We start from the raw sequence: 13502 nt of genomic DNA, 5'->3' as shown, positions 1-13502 counted from the left end.
TGAGGCATGACCTGCCCCTCACAAAACCATGCTGACTGCCTTTAATCACACTGTGCTTTGCCAAATAGTCATAAATCCTATCCCTCAGAATTCTTTCCAAACCTTTGCTGACCACAGACGTAAGACTGACTGGTCTGTAATTGCCAGGGATTTCCCTATTCCCCTTCTTGAAAAGAGGAACAACATTCGCCTCCTTCCAATCCTCTGGTACGACTCCCATGGAGAGTGAGGAGGCAAAGATCCTCGCCAGAAGCTGAGCAACCTCCTTTCTTGCTTCCCGGAGCAGCCCAGGATAAATCTGGTCTGGCCCTGGGGACTTATCAATCTTAATGTTTTCCCAAATGTCTAGTACAGATTCGCTATAATCTGTTGAATGGTAGAGCAGAGTTGAGGGGCTGAATAGCCTTCTGGTCCTACAATCTTCTTAGCATTGAGGTTACACAGAAAGCCCTTGTGGTTTACTGAATGTATCACTCACACACATCACTGGGTAATGGAGTTAACACTGTAACAGGCAATGGCTTATTAAGAAAAAAGAACCAAATAATCAAACAGTATTACAGCAATCATAATGGGCTTTTCTTATCAGAATATCTATGAAATGTCAATGGTTATTTTCTAACTCTGACCCCACCTGGACGATGACTGGCAGCTGCTGGTTATTCTGACCAGTTTAAAATGACAGGCTGTACAATGTATCCAGGCTTCCAGTCGACCTGTCAGGTTTCTGTTGGGAGCACTAAAGGTTAGAAAATGTTCTTTCAATATCAATCTAAACCTTACCCTTTAGGTGCCTGTCCATTCGCACACTGTCTGTTGGCTTCAGAAGTTCAAATACAGCATTCCCTCAGAAAGAAGCTCCAATACAGAGAGCCTTCTTTATTGGAAAGGTGGCTGGAACTCTGTCTTTGCTAAAGACTCTGTGGTTTCATCTGACTCATCCCTTATCCAGCTATGAGTGTCAAAATCCTCAATGTCAGCCCCATTCCCTCCCAGGTTAGTGACGAGCTGCCTAGCCGACAGAAGAGCCAACACAGAGCCAGGAACCTTCTCTCAGCTAAAGTAGGGTCTGTTGCTGTCAAAGGGTGAGAAAATATTGTGGGTTTTTAGTTTAAAGTTTTAGGAATGGGAAGATTTTCCCATCTGCAGACTTGGTGCTCCTGATGGACCTTTCACAAACTTTGTCACTGAGTTTTGAAACGAATTAGTCATAGAGTCATAGAGATGTACAGCACGGAAACAGACCCTTCGGTCCAACCCGTCCATGCTGACCAGATATTCCAACCCAATCTAGTCCCATTTGCCAGCACCCGGCCCATATCCCTCCAAACCCTTCCTATTCATATACCCATCCAAATGCCTCTTAAATGTTGCAATTGTACCAGCCTCCACCACATCCTCTGGCAGCTCATTCCATACACATACCACCCTCTGTGTGAAAAAGTTGCCCCTTTGGTCTCTTTTATATCTTTCCCTTCTCACCCTAAACCTATGCCGTCTAGTTCTGGACCCCTGACCCCCGACCCCAGGGAAAAGACGTATTCCCTTTTCACCAGGATTCAAACTAGTTTGTGCAGCTCTCGCTAGAATTGGTTGTAGTTGGAGGATGGATATCTGGAATTGGAGCTTGACTTTGGTGGACCTGATCACCTTTATCTGGTTTATGTGGTTTCAATGGAACCGCCCCAAGTCGTTCATGTTGTGGTCCAGTTTATTGCTGTTTTTTAAATACTCTGACCAAGCTTGTGTATTCAGTCAATCCGCCTGATCGTGAGTGATTATCTTAACCCCATTTACCTGCTATGGTTCCACAGTGTCACAGTTTAGTTACAGAATGAGGCCATTATGCCCACCATTATTTAACAAATTTTGTTTCTAAGCTCTGAAGTGGAGTGTCTGAAAGATCCATCGGAAACAGGATGAAAGCTGAATTCCAGAGGGTGAGGGGAGAGTGACTTCCCTCGTCATAAGGTCACCCTCTCTTAACTGAGAGTGGCATCAAGGAACCTGAACAAAACTGGAATCAGGGAGAACGCTCTCTGCTGACTGGAGTCACACCTGGCACAAGATGGTTGGTACCATCCAGGTCAAAGCAGCCCGTTGGATTGGCATCACATCCACAAACGGTCTCTCCCTCAACCATCGACGCTCAGCAGCAGCAGTGCGTACTCTCTACAAGGTACACTACAGCAACTCACCAAGGATCCTCAGACAGCACCTTCCAAACCCACATCCACTTCAATCTAGAAAGACAGGGGTAGCAGATTCATGGGAACACCTCCAAGCCACTCACCATCCTGGTTTGGAAATATATCAACGTTCCTTCACCGTTGCTGAGTCCAAATCCTGGAATTCCCTCCCCAAGGCTCAACCCGCAGCAGTTTGAACAGACTGCAGCTGTTCAAAATGGCAGCACACGCCCACCTTCTGGAGGTATGCCTGTCTGCTATGAATGAATTACAAAAGAAACTTTGGAATACTGTGATCTTTGGCTTTAGCTCAGAGAGGTCTTCATGCAAGCTACCTCTAAGTATCTCCTCCGAATGAAGTGTAGTCAAGTCAAGTTTCCATAGTCCTGCCAGACCATAGGGCTGTGCTCTTATTGGAGAGAGACGACTGGTGATGACTTAATCTGAGGGCCACCACACCTCAGGTGAGGGGAAAGGTTGAGAAGGAGACTCCTTCGTGAAAGCCTCAGCCAGTATGAGGATTGAACCCGCACTGCTGACATCAGCAGGCCAACTGTCCAGCCAACTGTGCTAAACCAACCCCCCCCCTTCATCCGTTCAGTGTGACTCCCCTGCCTTTTCTCCATGACCTTGCAAAGATCTTGCTTTCACATCGTCCTCATGTTTATGAATACACCAGCAGGCAGGGGATTGTGGATTAGGTAGATTCCCCCCACCAGACAATGGTGGATCAGGTGTGACTGCATAATGGATCCATTTTACAGGAATGTTAGCCTTCCTCTTGCAATGATGTACATGATGTAAATCCGAACAAGGAACAAGAGTAGGCCCCTCTGTCCTTTGATACTGTTCACTATTTGAGAAGATCACAGCTGATCACCTCTACCTTCCTGCACAGCCCAGATAATCTCTCCTTCTCTTTTGGTCATCAAGAGTCTATCTACCTCTGCCTTAAACATATTTAAAAATTCTGCATCCACTGCCTTTTGAGGAAGGGAATTCCAAAGTCTATCAACTTTCTGAGAGAAAAATCAATGTTTTCTCATTTTTGATTTAAATGCGCATTCCCTTATTGTAACCCCGAGTTCAGATTCTCCCACAAGGGCAGATGCACTTTCCAATCCACCCATACAGGTCCCCTAAGGATCTTGTATTTTTCAATTGGGTCACCTCGGACTCTTCTAAGCTCCAGATCATACAGGTCGAGTCTGTCCAGCCTTTTCTCATAAGGCAATCTGCTCATTCCTGGTATTGGTCTAGTAAGCCCTCTCTGAATTGCTTTCAACACGTTAACATTCTACTGTAGGTACGGTGACCAGTTCTGTCACAGTACACCAGATTCAGTCTCACCAATGTCAGGTATAACTGAAGCATAACCTTCCTGCTCTTGTATTCAATTCCCTTTACAATAAACCATGTTATCCTATTAGTTTTCCCAATTACTTGTTGTACCTTGTTACAATGCTGCTTCTTTAACAAGGTTATTCTGTCCTTGGTTTTTTTCGAGAGGGGTCGTAAAGGCAGAGGTGCTGAAATATCTGAACTGGCTACTTTATAAATGGCTCGCAGATGCTGCCGAAGTCAACAATCACAAAAGGCTTTCAGGATTTTTTTTTTAAAAACACTTGCACGCTGAAAGAGGAGCAGCCAGTTCTGGGGTTTTTCTAGCTTTGGGTTAGTTTTAGCTGGGGACCCGATAAAACGGCTGCATGCTGATCCTCTCCCTCTGACATCTCTCTCTCCTGTAAGATCCTGTGTTTGAATTTACCTTTTTGCCAAGGGGTGTGTTTATGTGGTGTTGCAGATTGCCTTATGAGAAAAGGCTAGACAGGCTAGGCCTGTATGATCTGGAGCTTAGAAGAGCCCAAGGTGACCCAGTTGATGCATACAAGATCCTGAGGGGACTCGTATGGGTGGATGAGGAAAGCTCTTTAAGTTGTGTTTTCATGTCGGTTGAGTTTTCAAAGAGTTATGTTATTCTAAATTCTAATTTCTTTTGTTCATGTGTAAATAAATTCTGTTTTCTTTAAAACTGAGTGGTTTGACCAGCTGCATTGCTCCTGGAATATCCAACTGGATAGTCCACCCTTTCATCGAAATAATTTGTAAGGAGTTGAGTCCCAAGCATGACCCCTGTGGCATAACCTCTTGTGGCACCCTAAGAACCCAAGAAACTCATTTATTCCTACTCTGTTTCTTGTTAGTTGGCCAATCTTCTATCCATGCCAATGTTGCCAACTACACCATGAGCTTTTATTTTCCACAATAACCTTTGATTTGGCATCTTATCAAATATCTTCAGAAAATCTAAATACAGGGCATCCCCTGGTTTCCCTTTCCCTACAGCACAAGTCACTTCTTCAAAGAACTCCGATAAATGAGTAAAACCATGATTTCCTTTTGACAAAACCATATTGGCTCTGCCTGATTAGATTGAACTTATCCAAGTGCCGTTTTATAACTTTTTTAATACCAGCTGCTAACATTTTCCCTTTGACAAATATTAAGCCAACTGACCTGTCATTTCCTGCTTTCTGCTTTTTTTGAAAATAAGGAGTTACTTTTGTTATTTTCCAATCTAATGAAACCTTCCCCAAATCTAATAAGATTTGGAAAATTGAAACCAACACATTGACTGCCTCAATAGCTGCCACTTTGAAAGCTCTGGGATGAAATCTGTCATTATGTCTGGGATTTCTTCGTAAAGACAGTTAGATTTTCAGGTGGATGTGGAGTTGATGCTGTGAATTACACCTTTTACTAGTGGAATGGTGTCCAGTGTTGTTAATATTGGCCATGTCCTACCTGCCCTAGACCTCGTAGTAACATCTCTGAGCAGGTGGATCAGAAAATAACTACAGTATAAAAATGAGGAATTGACACCATTATTTGGTCTATAATCCCAATGTTCAAAGGATTTTGAGAGGCCTTTTGTTTATATGTAAACAGATGAGACTTCAGGCCAAAGGGATCATGCTTTAGAGATGACCTGTACAATAAAAGAGAAGTGGACAGTTCTCTAGCTGAGCTGAGTTGCGCTAAGCGGTTTTAGTTCACTCTTGAACTGGGAAGTTCAACAGGGAGCTGTGGGGAAACTCTCTCTCTTTTCTGCCCTTCAACTTCAACCTGTAGCATGTGTTCATTTCAGAACAGCATAATTAAGTCTATTTAGATGGACTGAGTTCTGTGGGGGCTCTTTATTCTGTTCTTTGTGTTTCATTGTGTAACTTTGTGAATAGACTTTTGTCTTTTAAAATCTAGTAGTCAACCTAAACTGTCTTACTCTGGGTAATTTTCACTGTACAACTTACTGAAACATATTGCAAAGTTATGGTCTGGAGCTGCCTGCTTAAAAATGTTTTGAGTAATCTGGCCGAGCCCAGAGCAATTTGCACTTCCTGCCTTCTCCAGGCTGAATTCCATTTGCCAAACTTTCCACTCACTCGACCAACGTGGTTAACAGCCATCCCTTTCACGACCTGGCCAAATATTGTCTTTTCTGCAAATTGCCCAATCTTGTCTCTCACATTTAACTCAAATTTATTAACAGCAGGGGACACATTGCTAAGCCTTGTAAATATCACTGCAAAGTACTTCCATTCACAAAAGAACCCCTTCATTTCCTTGCACTGAGCTAAGTTTGGATCCAACTCACCACATTTCCATAGACCTGATGAGCTTTCTTTGTAATGGTCTGCCTTGTTGGATTCTGGATCAGTGGCGCTGGAAGAGCACAGCAGTTCAGGCAGCATCCGAGGAGCAGTAAAAGCGACGTTTCGGACTGCTCCTCGGATGCTGCCTGAACTGCTGTGCTCTTCCAGCACCACTGATCCAGAATCTGGTTTCTAGCATCTGCAGTCATTGTTTTTACCTGGTTGGATCCTTGTTGATTGCCTTATTAAAATTCAAGTAGGCAAAATCCACGGTACTGCCTTCATCAATCCTCCCAGTTACTTCCTCAAATAATTCAACTAACGAAACGTGACCTTGCCTTTACAAAACCATGCTGTCCGTCCCTGATTAAACAATGCCTTTCTATATAACAAAGCAATGTGACTGACGCTTAACTGCCCTCTGGGCAATTGGGGATGGACAATAAATGCTGACCTAGCCAGTGACGCCTTCATCCCATGAGTAAACTAAAACAAAATTAATCCACTCTTTCAGTGTGGATTCTGATAGGTCAGACTGACCAGCCGATAATTATTTGGCCTATCCATCGCAGCTTTTTTGTAACATGGCACGATGTTTTGAGACCTCTAATCCTCTTATGTCTCACTTGTAATTAGTAAGAATTGGAAAATGATTCCCTGAGTATCAGTTATTTCCTCCCCAGCTTCTTTTAACAGCCTAAGATTCAATTTGCCTGGCTTTGGTACTTATCCACCTTCAAGGACGTCAGTTTCTCCTTATTTCATCTAATACTTCACTTTCCTCCTCTTTAACCAGAATATCAGCATCAGCCCTGTTTTTTGTAAAGACAGAAGCAAAATACTTACTCAGAAACCTGCCCACATCTTCTGCATCCATGAACATGTTACCAGGTACATCTGCAAGGCCCAACCTTTTCCTTACTCTTAATGCACTGATAAACTATCTTTGGATTTTTCTTAGTTGTACAGGCCAGTATTTTTCTGTATCGTTGTTTTGCATTTCTAATTTCCTGAATTACTTCACCACTGTACTCCCCAAGCTCCTCTCGGCTTCCGAATGTAGAGTTTTTTAGAGATTGTTACAAGGTCTATCTCTCTGCTGTATCTAACTGTCTATGCTTCTGGATAATTGTGTGGCTTTAGATTTGGCAGTACCATCCTATCTCTCTCTGTGGGGATGTGTCCACACTGTGTCTGTAGAACCTTGCCTTTGAATGCTCTCACTGATTAACCACTGACTTTCCTTCAAGTATATATAACCAGTCACGTTTGCCAGATCATCTCTCAACTTTGTAAAGTTTACCTTACCCCAGCTGAGAATACTTACTACAGTTCTATCTTTATTCTTTTCCATAATGATACTAAATATAACTCTGATGGAGTGAGACCAGCTGAACAGCAACGGTTACCAGGGAGATTGTAGAATACCCGACGATGCTCCTCAGTCACTACAGTCCAGACCTTTCTGACATTGTGATGAGTGACAATGGCCTTCAACCCATGAGTGAGAAATTCAACCACTTCATAACGAGCTGGGGAATTCAACACCACCCTCTCATCCCTACACTATCCCCAGTCAAGTGAAAAGGCTGAGGCAGCAATGCAATTATCAAAAGGGTCATAAGGAAATTGTACAAATCTATCACAGACTTGTACAAGGCAACCCTAGAGTGGGAAAAGACACCCACTGAAGCCATGGGAAGGTAGTCTAGTCTAAAGACTAATGTCACACTGTACCCACACTGCTGTTCCAGTAATGAGTAAATAATGAAACCAGAAGTAACAACAGCCGTGAGTAACAGAATCACGATGAAATGACAAAAAGTTAAATTTAACTTTGATAAAACTGTCAAATCATTACCAGAGCTGAGCACGGGAAAAGCCAATCAGTCAGAGAGCAATGTTTAAAGTTCCGAACAAGAGTCAGCCCACAAGGGGAATGTGCTGAGCAGTTATAACTCGATCATACGCAATGAGACAACAGGCAGATATACTAGCACAATCACAAATATCTGTGTACATCTACGGAGATCCAGAAGATGTGATCCCCTTGCTGGCAAAGGACCACCATCATAGAAGGTTGAACATAGAGCAGTACAGCAGAGGAACAGGCCCTTCAGCCCTCACTGTTGTGCTGAACTTGCCACCAAATGAAACGAAAGCCTTCAGCCTGCCCTTGGTCCATATCCCTGCATTCCACACGTATTCAGGTCCTTATCTGAAAGTCTCTAAAAAGCCCCGATCATATCTACCTCCGCCACCAGCCCTGGTAGCGCATTCTGGACTCCTACCACTCTCTGTATGCAAAAACACTTGCCCCTCACATCTCCTTTCAACTTTCCCCTCTCACCCTAAATGCATGTCCCCTAGTTTTAGACCTTTCAACTCCGGAGAAAAGGTTCTGACCGTCAACCCTACCTATGCACCTCATAATTTTATCGACTTCTATCAAGTCTCCTGCACCGCTGCAGAGAAAGCAATCGGAGTTCCAGAGATCCACTATTTACCAGCATCGGAAGTGGATCAGTGTGGTGTAAAATTATGTCCCAATACATGTGTGAATCATAATGTAACACATGTATTGGGCCAAGCAGTGGAATGTGGTAAAATTATGTCCCAATACATGTGTGAAGCTAACCGGAATGGATGTATTGGGCCAAGCAATGGAATGTGGTGAAAGCAGTGGAATGTGGTGAAACGGTTAAAAATTATGTCCCAATACATGTGTGAATCTAACCGGAATGGAGGTGTTGCTTAGTCCCGTGTGAATCTTCTTATCTGTATGTAACCAGAATGGAATGTGTTTTTTAGCCTTGCTCTGCTGTTCACATGAATGTTTATATCAGCTGGAAAAGTCTCCAGTTCGGTGAGTCTGCTCCGGGGTTACGTTTAACCGCCGAGCGTGGGTTGTTGGCAACCGCTCTACGAGAACTGACGGCTCCCAGTTCCGGTAACATGTAGAGTGAGTATAAGCCAGACCCGTTGTATGAGACCTGGTTGTGGCGACGCTGCGGGGGATAAAATGCCCATATTCTAGCAGACTCGCCTCTTGGTCGTTTGTTCTGTGTCAGACTACTCTCCTACGAACCTGACCTTGAGAATTTTTTAAAACATTTGGCGCTGCGAGCAGGGTCAATCGCAATTGAGGAGGGATTTTGATACAGAACAATGTTTTGGAAAAAGACTAAGAAACCAGAAGAACAAACTGTGGAGGTCCCGACCGTCCCGGGATGGCATGACGTGGCAGTTTGTTTGAGAAATGGTGGGGGGCGACCGGAGGAACCCCAGGGTCGCTGCTGTCCACCCTTGGGAGGATCCCAGTCCTGCCGAAGAACCCCTTGCCTGGGGTACAGTGGAGGATGTGGGCATGTCCAAAAAGCTGAAGCGGAGTTAACAGAATTGAATGGGATTGAACTGAACTGAACTGAGTGGAACTGAAGTGAATCAAATTGAACGGAACAAAATGGAACTGAGCTAAATTGAATTGAAATGGACGGAACTGAATTGAACACAATTGAATTGAACTGAACAGACCTGAACTGAGCTGAATTGACCTACACTGAATTGACTGAACTGAAATTAACTGAAACGAATTGAACTGAATTAATCATAATGTAACACATGTATTGGGCCAAGCAGTGGAATGTGGTGAAACGGTTAAACATTATGTCCCAATACATGTGTGAATCTAACCGGGGTGGAGGTGTTGCTTAGTCCCGTGTGAATCTTCTTATCTGTATGTAACCAGAATGGAATGTGTTTTTTAGCCTTGCTCTGCTGTTCACATGAATGTTTATATCTGGAAAAGAGTATATCAGCTGGAAAAGTCTCCAGTTCGGTGAGTCTGCTCCGGGGTTACGTTTAACCGCCGAGCGTGGGTTGTTGGCAACGGCTCTACGAGAACTGACGGCTCCCAGTTCCGGTAACATGTAGAGTGAGTATAAGCCAGACCCGTTGTAAGTATGAGACCTGGTTGTGGCGACGCTGCGGGGAATAAAATGCTCATATTCTAGCAGACTCGCCTCTTGGTCGTTTGTTCTGTGTCAGACTACTCTCCTACGAACCTGACCTTGAGAATTTTTTAAAACAATCAGTGAGCACAGGATGAAACCCAGCCCCCACATGGCCTGATTCCCTGAAAAGGAACACCACCCCCAGGAGAGAGCAGAAATCAGATGAACATGGACGATAATGCATGTGTGTACCACTGGGAGAGCGGCAACATTTCAAGGCCTCCAGAAATGATTTAAATTTTAATGTTGCTTCATGATAGTCATGTGACTGCTTCTGCACTATCAGTGGCTGCTATCAAAGACACGCATCACTTGGAACACACCCCACATTTGTTAATATCTTTAACCTGTCGCCATCTTGATGCTGTTGAATGATCGATCTTTCACAGCTCTTCGGGGTTGGAGATTTCCAAAGCTTTGGGGGCGGCACATTGGCTCAGTGGTTAGCACTGCTGCCTCACAGCACCAGCGTCTCAGGTTCGATTCCAGGCTCGGGTGACTGTCTGTCTGTGTGGAGTTTGCACATTCCCCCCGTGTCTGCGTGGGTTTCCTCCGGGTGCTCCGGTTTCCTCCCACAGTCCAAAGATGTGCAGGTCAGGTGAATTGGCCACACTAAATTGCCCATAGTGTTAGGTGCATTAGTCAGAGGGAAATGGGTTTTGGTGGCTTACTCCTCGGGGGGTCAGTGTGGATTGGTTGGGCCGAAGGGCCTGTTTCCACATTTTAGGGAATCTAATCTAATCTTAAGGGAATCTAATCTTTTCCACTCTCTGGGTGAAGAAATGTTTCCTCATTTCAGCTCAATAACTCACTCTGAAATGGTGCCCTCCTCTCTATTTCAAGACAGCTGAGGCAGGAAAGCATCCTTCCTGTATCTAGCCAGTCAAACCCTTTCGGAATTTTGTAAGCTTCAATGAGGCCTCAACAGAGGACAGGTTCGGTCTCCATATCGGAATCCTTCACCATCCCAGAAATCTTCAATCCACTCCGTCTATGGCAAACATATCCTCCCATTGAGCCATAACAACAATACAGCACAGGAGGGAATCATTCAGCCCCATCTTGTCCATGACGTCTCTTTCCAATCCCATCTCCCTGTACACAGCCCACAGCCCTGCAGCTTATAGCACTGAAGATGCAGATCCAGATACTGTTTCAAAGCATTATGGGTCTCTGCCTCCATCACCAACCCAGGCAATGAATTCCAGACCCCCGCCATCCTCTGCATAAAAAACCTCTTCCTCACATCCTCACTAATCCTTTTGCCACTTAGTTTCAATCTCTGACTCTGGTTTTGAACTTTCAGCCAAGGGAAACAAATTCCTCCAACCATCCTATATATACTGCTCACAATTATATATACTGTAATCATGTCACCTTGCCACATCCGCCCAAATGCCTTCTCTATTCCGAGGATAACAACCCCAACCTCTCCAATCTCCCCTCATCACTACAATTCTCCAGCCCGGGCAACATTCCAGTGCATCCTCACTGCACTCTCTCCTCCCTGGAATGTGGTGACCAGAACTACACAGAGTACTCCAGGTGTGGCCTCACCACTGTCTTAAACAGTTTCATCATTATATCCCTACTTTTGTATTCTATCCCTTTGTCAGTGAATGAGAGCGTTCCATTTGCCGCCTTCACAACCTTGGCGAAAGTGAGGACTGCAGATGTTGGAGATTAGAGTTGACACCTGTACTGCTACCTTTAGGGACTTGCACAGCAAGATCTCTCCCTTCATTTAGCCCTCTCAGTGTATTCCCATTATTGTTGATTCCCTTTTACTGTCTGACCACCCTAAATGCATTACCTCACGCTTATCAGAGTTGAACTCCATCTGCCACTTTCCTGCCCACTTCACCAACCCATTTCTATCATTGTGGATCTTACAGCTATCCCCTTCACAATCCATGAACAGCCAATGTTTATGTCGTCTGCAGATTTCCCAATTGTGCCTCCCATGTTCAAGTCCAAATCAGTAACGTATAAAACAGTCAGCAGGGGTCCCAACATCAAGCCCTGCGGATTGCCACTTGAAACAGCTTTCCATTCACAAGGGCAACCATCAACCATTACCCCTTGTTTCTGTTATTAAACCAGCTTTGGATCCAATTCAACACATTACCCTGTACCCCACAGGCTTTTACCCTTTCTGACCAGTCAGCCTTGTGGGTCCTCGTCCAATGCCTTACTAAAATCAATGTAGACATCATCCACTGCACCACCCTCACTGACCTCCCTGTCACTTCCTCAAAGAATTCAATCAAATTTGTAAGCCATGACTTTCCTTTAACAAAGCCACGTTAACCATCCCTGACTAGTCCTTGTCTTTCTAAATGACAGTTTTATCTGATCTCTTGGATATAATCATTTGCTCACTGACTAACTGGCCAATAGTTGTTTGGCCTTCCCTTTGTAACCTTTTTAAACATCGGAACAACATTTGCATTCCTCCAGTCCTGCTGCCCCTCCCCCGTATCTAGTGAAGATTGGCAAACAATCCTCAGAGCATCTGTCATTTCCTCCCTGACCATCTTCAACATCACAGAGAACAAGCCATCCTGCCCTGGCGACGTATCCACTTTCAGGGATTCTAAATCCTGTAACACTTTATCTCCATTTTGATTATTTTGTTCAATATTTCACTCTGCTCCTGTTGGATTACTGTATCTATACCATCCCTTTCGTTTGTGAATATGGAGACAAAAAAAATCATTTCAATTTCTTCCCATATCCTCTGCATATTCATACAAGTTCCCTTCTTCATCTCTGATAGGTCCCACATATTCCTTAACTATCCTTTTGCTCTTCATATACTGGTAAAACATCTTTGGGTTTCCCTCGATCTTGCTTGCTAGTAATTTCTCACGCCCTCTCTTTGATTTCCTAGTTTCTTTTTTAACTTGATCCCTGTACTTGCTATACTCCTCCCAGCTTTCTACAGAGATGAGTGTTTTGTGACTTTCATAAACATCCTTTTTCTGTTTAATCTTTCCGTGTATTTTTCTAGGCAACCAGAGGGGTCTAGATTTGGCAGGATCATTCATATTTTTGGAGGAGACGTGTCTGCTTTGTGCCCTTAGGATCTTATATGTTAGTGTCTCCCACTGATTTATCCTTTGGGAATCCTGTCCAGTCCACCTCAGCCAAACTGTTTCTCACTTTTGTAAAGTTTGCCTTGCCCCATTTTAAAACTTTTCCTCCTGATTTATCTCTGTCCTTTTCCATAATAATACTCAATTTAACTGAATTGGAGGCATGATTTCCAATATGGTCACCCACTGTCACTTCACCCACTTTATCATCTTCATTTCCCAAAACTAAAGCTAGAATTGTGTCTCTCCTCTTGTCACATATTGTTTAAATATAATTTCTGGACACTGTACATACATTTTCACCCTTATATTTTTTTGAAACCCGGTTCATATTGGGATAGTTAAAGTCTCCTACTGTTATTAGCCTCTTATTCCTGTAGGCAAACATTCTTCTATCTCCCCTCACAATGTGGGTGGTCTGTAGTATATTCCTCTCAGTGTCTTTGCCTCTTTTTAATTCCTAAGCTCAACCCATAAAGCTTCATTTGTTAACCTGTTTAGTTTATCATCCCTTGTCATACAGTCATAGAGTCATAGAGATGTACAGCA

The sequence above is a fragment of the Chiloscyllium plagiosum genome, chromosome 31 (assembly GCF_004010195.1).
Source record: "Chiloscyllium plagiosum isolate BGI_BamShark_2017 chromosome 31, ASM401019v2, whole genome shotgun sequence".
NCBI classification, from domain to species: Eukaryota; Metazoa; Chordata; class Chondrichthyes; order Orectolobiformes; family Hemiscylliidae; genus Chiloscyllium; species Chiloscyllium plagiosum.
This window is presented reverse-complemented; position numbering follows the sequence as displayed.